Here is a 17,914-nt window from a genome sequence, read left to right on the forward strand (position 1 = left end):
TATCCTTCTTGCCACTTTTTGAAGCAGCTCTGAAGCCCTCTTTCCTGAGGGTCTTTAGTTGTGCTGTTGTAGCTGCCTTGATGTCTTGAATCGATCAAAACATTTCCCTTTCCTGGTCATTTTGACTTTGAGGAAGAGTCAGAAGTCACGCGGTGCCAAATCTAGTAAATAAGGCAGATACAGACACACCATCATGTTTTTATTTCACAGAAATTCCGTAACATTTGATCAATGAGTGATCAAAAAACAGACAGTGAATGTTTAAATTTAAAACTTTTGAATCCAGACACTGGAATATAGCCGTGTAAGGAAGAGAAGGAGGAGGGAAGTGGGTCCCCAGGACCCAGCAAGGATCTGAAGCAAAAATTAGAGGCCACAGGGAGAGTAAAGAGAGGGATCACAATGCAGAAGAGGGAGGTAGCCAGCAGCACTTTCTCCCTGAGCCCCAGCTTGTGATGTGGGAAGGGCGGCTCGAACCTGCAGAGACACAGTGACTACTGGGGACCCCAGAGCCTCCATAGAAAAATCCACTAGTGGAACGGAGCAGTAGATGCTTTGTACTGTAGAGGCTGCTGAGTTATTCGGGTTCAGATGCCCCCCAGGAGAAGGCAATTGACTGGTAGCCATTTTGGAGAGAGACCAATTGAGCTCAGAACTCAGAGCAGCTGCGGGTTGGCTCCATCTAGTGGCTCCAAGTGTCAGGGTGAGGCACAACTGAGTTCAAACTGGCAGGAGCCCCTCAGAGTGATGTGGGCTGAAGAACTCACAGCCAGAAACCAGAAGCAGCCTGAACTTCAGTGGAAGTAAAAGCCCAGGTTTGCTGGGATTATCCACCACTCCCATAATTCTACTGCTGGCTTGCTGGGATCGATCAGCACAGACCCTCTTCTCCCAACCAGTGACAGCAGAGACATGCCCTGAAGTGGACATTTTTTTCTGGTTTTCTTCTTTTCTCTTTTTTATAGTTTTAAATTTTTAAAAATATTTTATCTATTTTCTTGATTGTTCTTGTTTTTCTATGAGAACATTGTTTCTAGTTTTGTTTTGTTCTGTTCTTCTGTTTTTTCCTTTCTTTCCCTCCTGTTTGCTTCACCGGTTCCCAAAGCCTGCATAATCTTCCTTTGTCCTACAACTTTGCTTCTGATCCCTTTCTCTTCTTCCACTTCTCTATTTTCCCTTACCCCCTTTTAAATTTTTCTCTCCTGAGGGTAAAATCACCACATTGAGGGGATTTTGTGTACTTACCGTACACAAGTTTCTGGTCTGGAGTCAGGTTCCTGGATGCCGAGTTCATTAACTCCTAACCACTAAGTACTCATCACTCTGAAGGGCTGGCGTTTCTGTCCCTCCTCCCTCCTGCCCTCCTCCCTCCCTTTCCTCCTCTCCCCCTTCTTCTCCCCCTTCCTCCCTAGCAGTCCTCTATTTCAGCCAGGCTGAGCCCTGCAGGTTCTTGAACTCGGTGCACTGCGTGTGCTTCCTGCATCTGTACCCCCCACACTCACAGTCTGCCTGGGGCCTTCCTCACGGGGCCACCCCTCAACTTACCTGCTCCTTCCCTGCAGAGCTCCTCCTGCACCTCCACCTCCCTCCACCCTACTGTAATGCAGTCCTTCCTCCTCATGCTCCCCACTCAGTGCCCTTCAGGCTTCCTCAAACTGCATTCCTTTACTGTCACTCTCACACTATATGCAAGCTGCAGGCAGCAGCATGCTAATATGCGCTAACATCGCATGTCTTAAAAGTTCCAAACCCTCCATTATCCTGGCAGCCTCCAAGAGGAGCTCTCCTTGGCCACACTTTTCACAGGGGCTTCTCAGCCCCACTTCCTGTCTGTGCCCCACATATGGCCACCCAGCCTCTGCCCTCCGGCCCAGACCTCTTCCCAGGCACCCGCATCCTCACTGACATCTCCCAACCTCTTCCTCTGGCCCAGCCTCTCCGCAGCTGCTGCACCAAACCCGGAGCGGAGCTATCCTCGGCCCTCCTTCCCAGCGCACTGTGCACCCCACCGCCTCTCCCCATCGTCTGTTGTCAGCACCACTGTCCAGGCCACTGTCATCTGTCATCCAGCTTCCAAGTGAGTCCACTCAATTCCACCTTGCTCCATCCTTGGAAAAGCAGAAGTCATCTCTTAGAGTGGGAATAGAGTCGACCCCGTTCTTCAGCCGACAACACTTCAGTGGAGCCCGTTACACTTCACCAAAGTAAAACCCCATATTGGCTGTGGTGGTTTGCACCTCTGAAAATCACACTGCAGTTTAATCCCCACTGTGGGGCATTAAGAATGTAAAAATTCGGACTGTGGGATTCTTGGACGAGACTGGGGTTTGACAAAGTCAGTAGGATGGAGGGTCCGTGATTGAATCCTGGTGGCTTCCTAAGAGGGAGAAGCTAGGCATGGTGGTGCACACCTGTAATCTTAGCACTCTGGAAGGCTGAGGCTGGAGGATCACACGTTCCAGCCCAGCCTGGGTAATTGAGCAAGACTCTGTCTCAAAACAGACAGACAAATAGATGTAGCTCAGTGTGAAGGCACTGGGTTCAAAACCCAGTACTGCCAAAATAGGTAAACAGTAAGAGAGCAGCAGAGAGACATGCATACACACGTGTATGCTCTCTTGTCACGTGGTGCCCTGCTCCACCTTGGGACCCTGCCAGCCAGAAAACCATCACCAGGTGCAGCCCCTTGATCCTGGGCCTCCAGAACCAGAGTGAACCTCCTTCTGTAAAGCTGCCCAAGCACGTGTTGTAACGAGAACAGAAAACGGATCAACACAGCAGTCGTGGGGGCCACTCGACACAGACCCTGCTACATGCACCAGTCGCATCTTATTTCCTTGTCCTCCCTGCTCACCATTCCCTGGTCCTACAGGCTTCCCTCGGTGCACAGAACAACAGCTTTCCCAGACTCGTGGGACACAGCCATGCCACCTCTGCCTAGAACATTCTTCTCCTCTCTGTATGCCTGAGAGCTCAAGGTGCTGCATCTTGCTTAATCTTCACAGCAGCCGTATGAAGTGGGCTCTGTTATTTCCCATACTTTTTCATTTGAATCTATTCCTTTTTTCTTTTCTTTTTTCTTTTTCTTTTCTTTTTCTTTTTGGTACAGGGGATCAAACTCGGGACTTTGTGCTTTCAAGGCAGGTGGTGGCACCACTGAGCTAAATCCTGGGCATTTGAATCTAGTTCTATATCATTTAGTTTCTTTTAAAAAATAACTCAGCATTGATATAATAGGAAGTAACTAGAGAGTAGGACCTGGTTAATGACAGCCTGAGGGACCAGTCCAGCGCCCATTCCTCGTCTGTTTAATATGTTATTTTTCAGAGCAGTTTTCAGTTCACAGCAAAACTGAGCAGAAAGCACAAAGATTTCCCACACATCCTCCACCCACGCCACCCTGGCCTCAGCACAATCCACACCCTGCAGCGGAGAGGTGTATTCATGACGACCAATGTACCTGCCTTGGTCACCACTGGCTCTGAGTCCATAGTTACATCAGATTCTCTCTTGGTGCTGTGCAGTGTATAGGTTTGGACAAAACCCAACGCCATGAATCCATTAGTACAGTTTTGTGCAGAACAGTTCCATGGCCCTCAAATCCCAGGTCCTGCTATTCATCCCTGGCTCTCCCATAACCCTGGCGAACAGAGATCTCTTACTGCCGCCATGCTTTCGCCTTTTCCAGAAGGCCCTGTAGCTGTAATCTTAGATGGCCTTCTTGCACTTGGACACACACACCTGATGTTCCTCCATGTCTTTCAGGGTTGCCAGCTCATTTCTTTTGCCTGCTGGACAATATTCCACTGCCCGCAAAGTTACATACATCTATGTGCAGCTTACTTCCTGCATCTAGGTGGCTGGAGTACCAGAGCACAGGGAGATGAGGTAATCTGAAGCCATATGGTTCCTGAGTGACCACAGGCCGCTCATCCATTTAAAGGTTTCGCTGTTCTGCTGCCCTGGTGACAGGGATGAGCTGCACAGCCCAGGTGCTCCGCGCCACTCCTGTGGGCTTCATGGACTCTATAGTTGAGTCCAGGTGAAGAGGCAGGGAGGCTACGGGGAAGACAAATAGAAAACCAGCTCCCACGCTACTGAGACTCCCAGAGAAAAAAAACAGACTTCTGTTACAAACAAATTGTAAGGAACCACGCTGACAGAATGATGTGGGAACCAATGAATTGTCAATAAGGCCCTTTGTGCCAAAACGCTCTACTGTTTCAGTATGTATTCGGACAGAATGCAGTGGGACGGGAAAAGTATTTTCCCTCTGCGATCATTATTTGCGTTCAAAACCATTTCCCTGGGGAATGGAGTGGGGAGGGAAGATGAGATCTTCACACAGTAACAGTTTCAGGGGTCCCGCCCACTGAGGTCGGTGAGGAAGGGTGGCTGATTAAGTGCTTCCAGCTCACTGGTGGGGCAGGAAGTTGTCTGAGACACTGCAAGTTAGTGTGGGTTACTGCCGGATGCTGTCTGCATTACCTCTGTTCCAATTATGGCATGGACTAGCTGCTCTTCTTGGACTGCCAGACCACAAAGAAAAATTCATTTTAACAATGATGATTCATTAGAAGATTCATTAAGATAACTGCATAGTGTGTGCTACAAAATGCACCTTTCAGGTAGATTTAAAATGCACATCTAGAAGGCTATAAGAACAGTTTATCAAAAGCGAGCTACCATAAAGCAATGTGGCTTCTTTCTCTTTTATATACAGTGAAGCAAAAAAAAAAAAAAAAAAAATCATGAAAGCTTGGAGCTCAATGTGAAGTTTTACAAAACAATCATGATGCACCACAGGGTAGAAAACTAATGAACCTGAGGACAGGCTTCAAAGCCAAACATTTATGTACTAAGGAGCCTACGAAGCAGACACCCTAGCAGCACAGTGTTGCTTGGTTCTCATGTTCTACAAAAGTAAGTCACAGGATGTGCATGAACAACAGGGTTTTAAGTCACAGAGTTCATAATTATTTTTGTGTATATATTTACCAAGATCTTTGTTCAGCATTTCTTCTGTATTCTTTTTCCTTGCTTCTGGGTTGGATTTTGCTCACCATGCCTTTGAGTAGTGCCTTCAGCGAGACCCTATAGGTAGCAAACCTTCAGTCTATGTTGTATACTTTCAACCATTCCTTCCTTTTAACTGTTGAGTGAGTTTAATCTGTTTACATTTACTGTGATTTCAGATATATTTGGTTATCTGCCATCTTATTTTATGCTTTCTATTTATCCTAATTTTCCTTTGCTTTTATTTCTCCTTTGTTTTCTATAATTTTGACTAGTTTAAAAAAAATCTCCATATTAGTCAGCTTTCTTGTTGCTGGGACAAAATATCTAACACCCACAACTTAAAAAGTGAGAGGTTTATTTGGCTTATGGTTTCAGGGGATTCAGTCCAGTCCACTGGCTCCAAGGCAGGAACCTCATGGTGGAAGGGGCTGGTGGAGCAAAGCTGCTCAGTCCGTGGTGGCCAGGAAGCAGAGAAGAGAAACAGTGGCAGTGAGGAAAGGGCCCAGAGACCAAGTTTAGACCCAAGGTCATGCCTCCACAACCCCACAGATACACCCAGAAGTGTGCTGTGCTCATCCTCTAGGTGGCTCTTAAACTGATCAGGTTGGCTATCCACCGTAATTGTCATAGCACCTTTATCTCTGTCAATTTGGAGGTATACATATTTTCTCCACCATTTTATGCTTGCTTTTGACATCCTGAGACATTCTTACTTGGCTTGGAGTATAAAGTTGGCTTCTCTACTCTGTTGCTGAACAGTAATAAGGATCTTAGAATGCATCAATCACAATTAAGAAGGAATTATTTCTACATTTCTTCTGTAATTCTTTAATTTTTGTTTCTGTTCCCATCATTTTTTTAGAACTACCAAATTGTAATCATGATTATTATTTTATATAGAGATTGTTTCTTAGATTCTTCTGCAAGTTTTCTAACTTTTTGTTCTCCGTTTTTCTGCCATCTTCTTTTCTGGTGTGTCAATTTCATTCTTCCTTGGAAGAGCTTCAGCAAGAATTCTTTAGCCTCCCAATCTTTGTTTTTGAAATTACTAGTTTATTTGGATAGAGACTGGCAAGTTGCTTGACATTTTCCCTTAGAACTTTGAGGCCATTCCTTTGCCTCCAGCCTCTGTAAACTCACCTCCCATGGATCCACCCGTTCTTCCCTTGTACGTAATCCTCTTTCCCTTTGGAAGTTTGGCTGTTGGGGCTCTGTGGTTCCACTGGAGTGTATCAGGTACAGACCTTTCATTTGTCCTCCTCAGGACCCACGGTCCTTAAATCTCAGGCTTCATGGATGCTTCCAGCAGGCAGGGGCAGTGTGGACCCTGGTGCTGACTGCAGGGATGTCAGACCCTAAGCCCAGCAGGAGAGCTTTCAGGGTGGAAGGGCAGTTTGTGTGGGCGGCAGAGCCTGCATGGATGAAAAGGACATGGCTGGGAATGAGGCGCTGGAGACCAGGCAGGGGAAGCAGGTGTGGGTACAGGGACAGAGTAGTGGCTGAGATGAGGGACAGTTACATGCAGAAAGAATGACTAAACATGCAGGTAAGTCAAGAAAAGGATATATCCTGTCAAAGAAAGGGGCTACAAGGGCCGGGGATTTAGCTCAGTGGCACCGCACCTGCCTTGAAAGTCTAAGGTCCTGAGTTCAATCCCTGGTACCAAAAAAAAAGAAAGAAAGAAAAGGGCTACAATATGGAAGGAGGGGAAAAACCAGAATGAGCCCTGTAGTGCGACTGGCATTGGAAGTATTGGTATAAATTCATGGGCTTCAATATCTAAAAAATATAAAGAAATATAAGGAAATGAAAATAGAAATATAACTTTGAAAAATGCAAATGTTAAGCTGAGTGTTGTGGTACATGCCTGGAATTCCAGCACTCGAGGCTGAGGAAGGAGAATTGCCACAAATTCTAAGCCAGCCTGGGCTACATACCAGTAGTGAGTTCAAGGCCAGCCTGAACTACATAGCAAGACCCTGTCTCAAAAAAAAAAAAAAAAGAGAGAATAATGCAAATGTTCAATGTATATGTGTGTACGTAAATATATAATTTTGATCTTTGTATACTTTATGTGTATGTATGTACATATACATGTATATTCTAAGAGCACCCGTGGGTCACACCCCCCAGCAACAAGCACAGCTGCCATCCAGATCTTTGCAGTGAATACTACTCTTATTCAAGGGAAACCAGGGTTCCTTGGAGAAAGACTAATCCTTCCTCTGCTAGACAGCAAGGCAGTGTTTGAGGAAGGGTAGGAAACATCGAGTGTCTGTCACTTTCTCATTGCTGGGACACAAGACCCAACTGAAAGGAATTTCACATTGCCATCTAGTTACTCAATATGGGGTTGGTGATGGCTGAATGTAAAAACAAATTCCTAGCATCCCTAGGTAATGCTCATAAATTCGGAATGTGCTATTTGTCATTAAAAGCTACAAGTCAAGCCGGATGTAGTGGCACATGCCTGTAATGCCAAATACTTGGGAGGGTGGAGGTGAAAGATCATGATTTCAAGCCCAGCCTGAGCAAACATGGAGACCCCATCTCAAAAAAAGAAAACACAAATAAAGTGGCTAACTGTGTGTAGCATGCGTTAAACACGACACCAACAGAACTGTGCATCAGGGCAGTACTTAGGCACTTCCTGTGCAGAAATGGTATCCATAGCTGCTGCCTCTGAAAGCATATCCTCTAGGATGAAGGATATCAGTTTGGTCCTATCTGGCCTGCTACTAACCTCTATCTGGAGACTGAATATCTAGGCAGAAAGGGGGAAGAAGAGAATAACCTCTCATATAAAGAATTAAAAGAAATTCTGTGCAGCATTGTGAAGCTTGTGAAATAGCAGCTGTTATGGCCATGTTAGATGTCCCCTCAAAGCCTTGTGTGGTCAGAGGTGGGGCTTTTTCATAGGTGGCTGGATCTAGAGTGTGTGATTGATTCATGGTGCAATGATAGGAGTAAGGGTGGGTGATCATTACATCAGTCCACTCACTGGTTTGGCACTGCCCTAATCCTGGTAGCCTGAACACAATATGAGGGACAGAGAGAGGCTTGTCTTATCTCTCGCTTGCTTCGCTACCTTCTGCCCACCATCAACTGTTTTTCCTCTGAGATGCCCCTCTGCCATGCCACCCTACCCTGCCTTGGAGCCGACTGATTATGGACTAAAACCTCTACAAAATGTGAGCGAAATAAACCTTTCTCCCTTTAACTTTAGTTGGTGGGTATTTTGTCTCAGCAATGAGAAAAGTAACTAAGACAGTGAGATTCCAGAACTCTTCCAATAATATGTAGCTTGTGTGACAACAGAGTCCAGGAAGGGGACACCCACAATCCAGGGAGGAAGGCATAGTGATTTGGCTGACAACTGTATCATCTGACTGAAAACAACTCCCAAGAACAAAAAATTCAGTGTCCTTTTTCAATCTGATTAAAGAAATCAAATCAGATTTCTAGAGGACAGTCCTGGGTGGAGAAAAGCTCTAATTTAAACTCTTAGCTGCTCACAGATATCACAGTAAATTCCATTAGTTTGTACAATCAATATGTGTTAATAAAAAAAAGTTCTCAGGGCAGAGTGAAATTTAATTTAGGGACATCAAGAAGGAAACACAATCCAACTTTCCCTAAGATCCTGCCTAACAGGGCCCACAAATAATTCTCTAGCAACAACTTCCAAGTCACTGCTCCAACTTTCTCACACCCTGCTGGTTCTCCACCTGTGCCGGCAGCTCCTTTGTCTTGAAAGCTCTTCCTCCTAGACTTGAGCCTGGTATGATCCTAACCAGGAGCTGGACAGAAAAGGTGCCAAGTTCAGAGCCAGGCACCATGGGGTCCTGGTTCCACCTGTAGGACCTGGTTCTTCACCTTTCTGAATCTCATTTCCTCTCTCCCTCCAGAAAACCCTACTTAGTAAATGACAGATAATAGGAAACAGGGAGATTGGTCTTTTGTAAATAGGAAGAGGAGTTATGTGTGTGTCTGCGTGTCCCCCAAGCCACTCATTGGTGGGGCTTTTGGAGGTGGCTGAATCTGGAGTGTGTGATGCTGGGATCAAGGGTGTGTGATTACTAAATTAGCCCACTGATTGGTTTGGCGCAGTTCTGGGTAGGATTAAGGGTGCCCAACCCAGGGTGTAAGTGCTACCCATCTAAAGGCAGGTAGCCTGGATAAAATATAAAGGAGAGAGGGCCAGGGATTTAGCTCAGTGGTTCTGCTGCCTGCCTTGCAACCACAAGGTCCCAAGTTCGATCCCCAGTACCAAAAGAAAAAAATATATATACATATAAAGGAGAGAAAAAGGGTCACTGTTGTCACTTGCAGCTTGCTACTTTTCCTGCCTCCTGCCTTCCATTCCACGAACTATTTTTTCTCCTCTGCTGTGCCACCCTCCCTTGGATCCAGCCAATTATGAGCTGAAACCTCTATAAATTGTGAGCAGATATACGCCTTTCCACCCTTAACTTTGGGTGTTGGGTATTTTGTCTCAGCAACAATAAAAGTAGCTAGGACAAGGACCAAGAGATGGCGGGGGAGGGGAAGGTGACGTAAAAAGAATGATGTGTCAGGTACATGTCATTTTATACTGCAAACATGGACTCACAAAAAAATTTTTTTAAAAGAAAATTCCATTAGCAGAAGGGAAGAAATTATTTTCTCTCCCACATCAGCCCTTCACTTCCGCTGCCCCTTTCGGTAAAGGGTACCGCCATCCACCAAGCTGATCAAGCTAAAAACCAAAGAATTCACCTCCACTGCTCTTTCAAACATACAATCCCCAGCAAGGGCCACCAGCTCTACTTCCAAAACAAACTCCAAGTCTTTCTGTTTCACCTGTTCTGCCCTTACCCGGCCACTCTCTCCCTGGCCACTTTAATTACCTCCCGGTTAGCTTCCTGGCCCCCACGCCTGCCTTCTCCAATGTGTTCGCCATTTGAGAGCTGACAAGATCTTGTGAAAGCATCAGATCTTGTTGCTCCTTTGCTAAAAACTCCCTGGTCCCATGAGAATCTTACCTGCTGTTTCTCCTTCCTTCACCTTCTGCTCTCCAGCACCCTGGTCTTTTTTTTTTTTTTTTTTTTTTCTGAGACAGGTCTCACTATGTAGTTCAGCGTGGTCTTGGACTCATTATGTAGGCCCGGCTGGCCTCAAACTCAACGCAATCCTCCTGCCTCAGCCTTCCAAGTGCTTGGGATCGTAGGCAGGTGCCACCACACCCAGTTTGCCCCAGTCTTCTAATGTACTCCTTATGTACGTTGTTAAGACACAATTTCCTTCCTACTGGGGGGGCTCCACACTCGCCACCATCTCTGCCCAGCCAGGAATCCTCTCCCCTTAAGTCTGTGAACCAGTGGCTCCTCACCAGAGACCGCCATCGTGTGGCCCCTCCCCCAGCAGGCCCTGCCCTCCAGGTTCTGCTGGATGCTGCTCCTGCCCAGTCTGGTTTTCACTTCTTCCTACTTCTCAGCTCAAACTCAAGTTAAGCTGATTATTTATACATCGCCCTCTTTCCTGGCTTCTCCCCACTACAGCTTCATGAGAGCAGGTTTTTGTGTCTTATATTCATCACTTTATCTTCTGCACCTGGAACCATGCCTGGCACATGGTGATGCTCATATAAATATGTGCTGAAGCCAGGCCTGGTGGTGCATACCTATCCTCCCAGCACTCAGGAAACTGAAGCAGGAGGATCACTTCGAGTTCGAGGCCAGCCTGGGCTCCATAGTGAGTTCAAGAACAGCCTGAACCACATAGTGAGACCCTGTCTCAAAAACCAAAGCTGAATGAATATTAAACATCTACAATATGATGTGATAGATGGAGAAATGTTATGGAAGCTCAAAAGAAAACTACTCTTTTCCCAAACTACTTGATGGGCTCCACTGGAGAAGGTAAAACCTTGATACTAAACACCAGCAAGTCTTCACCTTTTTTTTTTCTTTTTTCTTTTTTTGGTACCTGGGATTGAACTTGGGTCCTTGCGCTTGTGAAGCAGGCGGTGGAACCACTGAGCTAAATCCCCAGCCCAGTCTTCACCTTTATACTCAAATAATTGATAATTTAATTTGTTTTGACAACAAAAAATTATACTACTACTTTTTTCATTCTTTCTAAAATTCTTTCAGATACCTGCCATTAAACACTGTATATCCTCCATCAATCACAAAATAACTTGAATTAAGATTGCCAATAAATTTAGTATTTTACAAACAATTTTACAATAACAAAACATAAATTTAGAAATAATGGCCACTAGATTAGAAAATTATGGGTCCTGAGTTATGTTCATTTTATTTAGAAAACCAATTTCCCCAGCAAAAGTCCATAATGGAACCATTCAGTTATTACTTCAACATGTATCATTAGCATTTTTTACCTATTACTACACATTGTACTTCTATCATTTTTCTACTTACTCCTCAGTGTTTAATAAATACTCCAAATAAAATTTGTTTTGTGCTGAAAGGAAAAAAACCTCTGTTTTATTCTTAATAAAATGGAATAAATGCAATTCGGTTTGTTCAGTACAATCTTGTAAGGAGGAATGCTGCCCAGACCTCCTTAAAACAGAATTCTCCTTGGAAACACAAATAATTAACATCAACCCCTAATACTTCTGCCAATCTCAAGTTTATTTTAAACCTCAGCTTTAATTCCCATCACCTGTAGACAACAGTGCCCACCCTTTTTACCTCGAATGTGATACAAAGCACAACACATTTTTTGTCAGAAAGTCACAGAAACAAGGGTGTGTCAAACCCATGTTTATTCTTTAGAATATCTCTATTGAGGAATTATTAATTTTATCAGTTTTATTGTATTAAACAGTGAGTCCTTAACAGGAAAAAAAAATCACAAAAATAAAGCATTGCATTTTAAATATTTATTGAGTTTATAAAAAAAGCATCACGTTTTTCAACATCAACTGTTTTATGTCATACAAAGTCTAAAAAAGAACAAGAGAAATAAATTCCTATATGAACTACAATGAAAATACCAATAGCACTCTACAAAAAAAAATCTTTACTTCAATTATCATACCTAAGGCAGTCTTCACACATGACAACATCATGTTCCATACACACATATGGCTTACACTGACAGCACAAGTGCTTTGCTTTCCTGGCCTTTTTGTAGGACATACTCAACATCTTTCTAGTCTTGTTGTTTTGTCAGGAGGTTCTTATTATATTATACAATGTGTAGTTAACAGGAACATAAAATATCAATAAAATAAAATATTAAATTATTAATATGTATTGCACATTTAGAATACACATCAACATTTTCATTTCAGCTATGTACTTGCTTACAAAACCTAAAAGATAACATCAGAAATAAATTCCTATATGAACTACAATGAAAATACCAAAAGCACTCTGCAAAAAAATCTTTACTTCAATTATCCCACCTAAATAAGAAAATAAGATATCAAGCAAGTAATGAGTGCTTAGAATAGTCAACATTTTCACATCAGCTGTGTATTTACTTACAAAAGCTAAAAGATGATACCAGAAATAAAATCCTATGTGAACTACAATGAAAATACCAGTAGAACTCTACAACCAAAATAATCTTTGCTTCAACTGTTATACCCAAGCCAGTCTTCACACATGAAAATTGCATGTTCCATACACAAGTATCACTTACACTGATAACATGTATGTTTTGTTTTCCTATCCTTTCTTGTAGGGCACAGTTGACATCTTTTTGGTTTTCCTGTTGTCATAGTAGGTCTTTGTGATGCTGCGCCTGCCTGTTCACCTTTCAGCTCACCAATGTGCTCCATAATTTTTTTCCATGGTTTCCTGGGCAGAAATATTGTTTTTCCTCTGCTGTAAATGATCTCTTATGAGTTCCAGTCCTAATCCTCTAAGAAAATTTCTCAGTAATATTATTTTGCCCTTGTTATTTTCTTTGTAAATTATCAAACTATTTATGCCACACATGTTTGGGATCAAGTAAAACACAGCCATTGGCCAATGCTTTGTGTTTTCAATGACATCATAGTTGCTACACAACTCATCAACAACATCTACTCTGCCTTTGGTTTTGTTGTAGAAAGTTTCCATCTCAGGCTTCCTTTTTGTCAAGGTTTTCCTATCAATATTTCCATCGTGGTGCAATGTCAATATTAGCAGTACCAGTTTGTTTTTCTTTGCCATATACGAGGCCAGTGTAAATCTTTCTGAAATCCAAAGATTGTACTATACAATTCCTTGTTTTGAAATTGCAACAGTTCATTTGGAATCTCTGCTTTGTTCCTCCATACAGTTTCTGTGCTTGTCAATTTGTGCTCTGTTAGCAAGTGTAGCTTCGATTGGAAACTGATATATCAACTCTGAGATGGGAGCAACAAGTCTATTCACAACATCATTCAGTTTATTATTATATGAATAAGAACCTCATGGCTGAGTTCCAAGATAAATTTCTAAACTGAAAGCATAATAAGTATTTGCATCCACAAGGGCATAAATTTTTATGCCATATTTTGACCAATCACTTTTCCATAATCTTTTACATTCCTGTGATTACCATGAGAAATCCCTGCTAAGTACAGCAGACCTACGAATGCTTTCAGTTCAGCTAGTGAGGTGTCATTATAAAAACATTTTTGAGGGCTGGAGATTTAGCTCAGTGGTTCTGCCACCTGCCTCACTGGCGGAAGTTCCCGAGTTTGATTACTGGTACCAAAATAAAAAAATTTTTGAATATGGCTATTAGTGCAAACAGAACATTGTACTTGTATTTCAGCCTTTGTGTATTTCACAATATCTTGTAGCATTTCATTTGTTACAGTTTCCAACACTGAATGGCAGTACTGGCATTCTCTTCAATAGGTTTCACCCCAGCCAAGATCCTCACTATATTTTCAGACCTAGTTCTAACATTGAATCTTTCCATTGGTTGCATGACCATTTTGCAACATTTCAACTAGTCAAATATACACTCACATTGCTGTTTTCTTTGTCATCTGAAACAAGGAAGTCTACATTTCCTGTGTCTGTATCAGTTGATTCTTGGTCCATTTCACTGTCACAGGAACTTTGGCTTACATGGCCACATCAAAGTTGCCATCATCATCATCATCATCATCATCATCATCATCATCATCATCATCATCATCATCATCCACTCACACTACTCTGCTGTTATGAAAACATGTATTTTACCATACTGGATCATCTCCTTCATCCACACATGAGTAATCTGATGATTCATTTTTTATCTCACCCAAAACTTGCAAATCTGGTTTTTCATGGTGCCATTGCACTGAATTGGGCTATTTCTACCAGAAAAATTGAAAGAGAACTTTTAATAAACAAATCCTAGAGTGATGTGAGTATATTATACCCTCTGTGATGCTCAGGTAAGCATATGCAAAGCCTGTTAGATGGAGCATCATGTGGGTGAAAATCTTGGTTTGAAACTTTTGAACATGTGCACACACCTTGCCATTCACCATACCAAGTGGGTAAACATAAAGGTTGCCTCCTGTATCCCTCAGGGAAAGATATTGAGACATGCAACCAGCTACTGTTATGCTAAAGTAAAAATTTACAGTAGAAAAGGGATGAAAAAAAAAAGTACAGGATGTGTTTGTTAAACCCAGTGTTATGCTCACAGGAGTTTACTGTGAAACCCAAACTTGAGCTTACAAATGAAAATCAGTTCAGCAAAGGGAAAGACACACTTTAGGAGCATAATCAAGTATGAGTGACTGAACTGCTAACTGCGCATCTGCTTGGTAAGTAACATAATGTTATAAATAAGTAACGTAATGTCATATATTATAGCTGTGACTTTAAAGAAAACATCAAATATTAAAGTTAAAATTTTTATTAGTGAAACAAAATGGGTTGGTCATTTAAGAGCAGCTAAGTATAGGACAGTCAATTCTGGGGTTCATGGGCATCTGGTCCCAGGACTTCATCAGGATACCAAAACGTGGAGATGTTCAAATCCCTCATATCATATAAAATTAAAATGGTGTCATGTTTACCTAGACACATCTCCCATGTACTAAAGTCATCTTTCAACTACTTATAATACCTACTACGGTGTAAATGCTGTGTAACTCATTGTTATATTACATTGCTTAGGGAATAAAACAGGAAAAAAAGTGTGTACGAGCTCACTTAGACACAATATTTTTTCAAATATTTTCTATCTGTGTTTGATTTCTGGATGCAGGATCCAAGGAAACACAGACAGCTATGACTGGGTATAGTGGTATGTGCCTCTAATCCTAGCACTCAGGAGGCCGAGGAAGTAGGAGTGATTTGAGTTTGAGGCCAGCCTGGGCTATATAGTGAGACCCTGTCTCAAAAGACAAAATAAAGAGCCAGTTGTATAAGCATTTTTTTCAAGGAAATGTAGTCACTGCCCATTATGGTCTATATCTAGATGTCCCCCTAAAGCCTCATGCACTCATAGGTGGGACTTTTGAAAGGTGATTTGATCATGGGTGTGATACTGGATTAGTCCACTGATTAGTATAACACTATTCAGGGTATGAATGATGGATTTACTGAATAGGAAGCCCTACCCTGGGTGGGAATGGCACCAACCAATAGGCTAATAGCCTGGACAGAATAAAAAAGGAAAGAAGAGCAAATCTTGCTGCTATGCCACCCTGCCATGGAGCCAGTCAACTATAGACTGAAACCTCTAAAAGCTGTGAGCCAAAATAAACCTCTTCTCCTTTAACTTGGGGATTTTGTCCCAGCAACAAGAAAGTAACAAAGACAATACCATTCCTTCCTGTTTTGGAGTCTTCCATTTGCATACCACATATTATGCCAAGCTATTTGAGAAATGCTGCTGCGAGTATAGCTCACTTATAGCAGTGCACTTGCTTAGCATCCAGCAAAGCTCTGGATTTGATCCCCAGAACCAGTAAAACATTACAAATATGTTTTAGTTATGTGTTTGTTGAATGAATAAATGAATGAACAAATAAATCTATGCTTCTGGTTTCTACCTTCAAGGGCTAATGTTTTATAAACTAAACTGAAAAGCATATTCCAAAAACACTTCACATTTCACAGAGAAGAGAGATATTGGGCAGCAGTGCTGGCTACAAGCAATCCCCTCATGGGTGCCTTCTCTGCCACCTTTTCACTAGGTGGCTGACTAACCCAAGCTGGGCAGGATTCTCCTGGGCAAATGAAAACTTGAACAAATGGGCAGTGACTGAGTGGGGTCCAGCAGAGAGGCAGGAGTCCCTGCTGCCCTGGCTCCCGTCCCTCCGGAAGACAGGCACCCTGTTCTTTTAGAAGCCCCTAGACAGTCAATCCATTAGATGTCTTAAGATACAGCAAAATGAATTTCATTTAATACATGAGAGGTGCAGGATGACACAAATACATTGTATCACTTTGTGGCACTTACCTGTGTCATCTGACTTAACTCTCAGGGAGACCACAGGATGTGGGTGCGGATCATTCTGGTTCCCAATGAGGCTATGAGGCTAAGAAAGTTACTTGGCTCAAGTTCACACCCAGGTCAGTCCGACATCAGTCACCAGTCTTTAGTGTTTTTAAAATCCAGATTCTCAAAAGGCTTTCCACACATTTGTGTATTCAGTACTGTAACTGCTTGTCCATGTCAGCAACAGATAGGATACCACCCATGTGCCAGAGTCATGATTTCTGATTAAATTTTTGAATATTAAATCTAAATCACATCTATAAAGCCTTTTATACTTTTTTTTTTTCCTGGTACCAGAGATCGAACTCAGGGCCTTATGCTTGTGAGGCAGGCACAGTACCACTGAACTAAATCCCTTACCCTAAATTCTTCTTAAAAACAACTTATTTAGTGCTAGGTGTGCTTGGGGTCGCCTGTGATCCTAGCTCTTGAGAGGCTGAGGCAGGAGAATCATCAATTCAAGACCAGCCTAGACTGCATAGCAAGAGACAAAAACCCCAAACAAATAAGAAAGTAGCTTGTTCATAATAATTAAGGAAGAAAATATGACATTTTTTCTGGTAAATTTTCTCTGCTATAAAAACTTAAAATTTACATATTTTTGGTAAGAATTTCTAGAAGGAATTTGGGATGGGTGGGTATAAAAGTGGTCAAGAAGGAAATGATTTAAACTTATGAATTGTTTGTTCTTGAAATATTCTGTTTAATATTTTTAGACCACAGCTAACTACAGGTAACTGGAAAGTAAACACTGGATAAGGGGGAGTACTGTGTTGTCACAGTCTCAGAAGCTCAGTCTCATTTGGGGCCCTACATCAGAATGTAGGACACTGGCCAACAGAAATCTAGTCCAGGATACTCTTTGAGCTGTAAGAACAATTTTAAAAAGGTTAAAACTCCATCCCTGGCAAACCGTAGGACTAAAGGCTAATACATTCCAGAAAGATCATTAATGAAAAGACTAGGACAGATTAAACCTAAAGATTTCATGACTGTGCCCCCCCAAAAACTGTATTCCTCACCACAATAAGGCCTCTCACCTCACCCTGCACCCTCTCTCCCTTGCTGCCCAAACCATGTCTTGAGCACTTAATATATGTGCTGCATGGTGCAAAAGACTGTGGAGACCCATTGAAAACAAGATGCAGACCTGCTCTGTGAGACAGGCCAATCAGCAAAGAATTGCAGTACTAGATTGGTAGGTCCACGATGGATTGAGTTTAGGGTGCACAGGTATCTCTACAGAGGCAGATATGATACAATCTTCAAGTCATTAGAGCACATTTCATAAAATTACAGTCTAAGTGACTGATTTTTAAAGGAATTCAGATGACCCTCAACTTTAAGTCATACTGACATTTCTATTAAAGATAGAAAAATATCCTTCAAATCCCAGGATTGCTTTTCAAATTCCTAAAATTCCTTTAGAATTTTTCTTATTAGGGTTTTAAGT

General features: G+C 42.4%; 1 protein-coding gene across 2 annotated transcripts in view; it reads right to left on the reverse strand.

Moving 5' to 3' along the window:
- The window catches only part of Mcub (mitochondrial calcium uniporter dominant negative subunit beta), a 72,627-nt gene that overhangs the window by 18,186 nt on the left and 36,527 nt on the right, over positions 1 to 17,914 (reverse strand). The window lies entirely within an intron of this gene.

Source organism: Heterocephalus glaber, unplaced genomic scaffold (assembly GCF_053883595.1).
Source record: "Heterocephalus glaber isolate CG9 unplaced genomic scaffold, H.glaber_assembly_v1.0 deba00001688, whole genome shotgun sequence".
Lineage (NCBI taxonomy): Eukaryota > Metazoa > Chordata > Mammalia > Rodentia > Bathyergidae > Heterocephalus > Heterocephalus glaber.